The sequence below is a fragment of the Triticum urartu genome, unplaced genomic scaffold, assembly GCF_003073215.2.
Source record: "Triticum urartu cultivar G1812 unplaced genomic scaffold, Tu2.1 TuUngrouped_contig_5789, whole genome shotgun sequence".
NCBI lineage: Eukaryota > Viridiplantae > Streptophyta > Magnoliopsida > Poales > Poaceae > Triticum > Triticum urartu.
This window is the reverse complement of record NW_024116493.1, coordinates 1-2,274: the sequence shown is the minus strand read 5'-3', so window position 1 is coordinate 2,274 and position 2,274 is coordinate 1. Positions and strand designations below refer to the sequence as shown.

Below are 2,274 nucleotides of genomic sequence, written 5' to 3'. Positions count from 1 at the left end.
TTGTTAATGCACTTAGCATTTCACCTAAGCACCAATGCATTGGAAGATGTGACAAATTTCATGTGAAACGCAGCAGCAATGTTTCGTCGGTGAAAAAAACAAATTTGGGGTCACATTTTTGGATGACATTTGGTCTTTTTTTTTGCACATGCCAAAATGCTTAACCTTTTTGCCTCAAAATCAGCAGGTAGCATTTGTATGTGACTAAGATCACATAAAAATTTTGTCTTGATTTTTTTCACATTCGACAAATTATTTTTGGGCCCGGGAGCATGTGCTCCCGTGAGCCAAATTGAATTTCCGGAAAGAAGGTCGATTCCAATGAAATTTGGTGTAAAGAAAATACACAGAACATTGTGTCAAGGATGGTCAAAATAACAGCTGGTGTACTCGAATAATAACTCCTAATAAATAAATAGTTTTAAAAACTCTGAATAAAACATGCGAGAATAGTTTACGTACAGACATGTAGCCCACTGAAAAGAGTGGCCTTTTTCTTTTCCCGCCAAGACACCAACCATGCCATATGCCAACCACACCTTTCACCATTATTTTCGTTTGGCATTACAGTATTTTACTCCCTGGAACACATTCTTTGCACACCAAAATCAATAAACGTTGACGACGAGGGCCACGAGGGGTGCCATCCATGCCAACCCGGCCTGCATGATTAAGTCTGAACTGCTGTCCCTCGTGGATACTCGGCAACCGGCGACCTCAACAGACCCCATCCGGCACCAACCCCGCGCTCCGGGACACCTATTTATAGCTCTCGCCGCGCACGCTCTGGGCAACCAAGCAGCCGCTGCAACATACTGCAACTACTTTGCACTAGCAACACAACGCTCTGACTGAGCTCATAGCCTTCGCGCCTGCCCGTCTTAACTAGTTGATCGCCGCAGCAATGGCCTCCACCAACAGCTGGACCCACGAGATTGAGTCCTCAGTCGCGGCACCGCGCCTGTTCCGTGCCGGCGTCATGGACTGGCACACTCTGGCACCCAAGCTCGCGCCCCACATCGTCGCCAGCGCCCATCCCGTCAACGGCGAAGGCAGCATCGGCAGCGTCAGGCAGTTCAACTTTACCTCAGGTACGAACGCATCACAATCCCATACAACCCATGCGTGTCACCTCAGTCTAGAAATCCGGCGTGTATCTATACATGGTCAAGCGGAAGCATAACACGCAGTTGATCATGCAGCCATGCCCTTTAGCGTCATGAAGGAGAGGCTAGAGTTCCTGGACGAGGAGAAGTGTGAGTGCAAGTCAACCCTCATCGAGGGCGGCGGCATCGGCTCGGCCATCGAGACCGCAACGTCGCACATCCGCCGGCCAACGGCGGGAGCGTCGGTAAGGTGGACTCGACGTACAAGCTGCTGCCAGGCGAGGAGGTGAATGACGAAATCACCAAGGCCAAGGAATCCGTCACCGCCATCTTCAAGGCCGCCGAGGCCTACCTCATCACCAACCCCGACGCCTACAACTGAATCTGTTGAGAGATATCATACATGATTATGATGTCCCTAGTTTGAATTCTGTGTGTTTTCTTCCCGTTGTAATAAAGCTGCTCCAATCTCTAAGCTATAACAGTGACGCCGAGCGCGAGAGCACCGAGCAGAGTGTGGACGTGAGAAGTTAAAAAGTTGAGTATTTGTAACTACCAAAGGGTTCTGTTGTTTGATGATATTGGTGCTTGCTTATGTGAAATACCTAAACACTCTTATATACTGCCTCAATTCTATAATTCTTGTCATAGTTTTAGTTTTGACCTAAAAGCGCAACAAGAATTACGGAACGGAGGGAGTTTTTGGATTTGGAAGTTTATGTGTCGACCTCTTACACAAATCCTATATGTATGTGAAATACCTAAACACTCTCCCGAAAATAGAAAAACTAAACACTCTTATGTGCAAAAAAGAAAAATGTTTGCATGTCATCAAAGTCTGTTTATAGGAATCCAAGAAAGACATTTATTTGCTACTCCATTTGCTTCTAAATATAAATCCTTTTAGAGATTTTAATATGGATACCATAAGTAGCAAAATGAGTGAATCTAAACTCTAAAATACGCTTGTATACTTATGTATGTAGTCCAAATTAAAATCTCTAAAATCATTATATTTAGAAGGGGAGGGAGTCGAACATAATTTCGTTTTCTCTTTTCAAGTTGTAAGAGGAAACGTGGGAGGTATGGCTGCAAGTCCAACGGCTCTGGTACGGACTGGCGATTCGGGCGGCGACGCGGCGGGCGTAGCGGCTCTGCTCGCTGGCCC

At 46.3% G+C, this 2,274-nt stretch overlaps 1 pseudogene; it reads left to right on the top strand.

Annotated features, from left to right (window-relative positions):
* The first annotated feature begins 790 nt into the window (after positions 1-790).
* LOC125529711 lies at positions 791-1,724 on the top strand (annotated as a pseudogene).
* Positions 1,725-2,274: the final 550 nt, after the last annotated feature.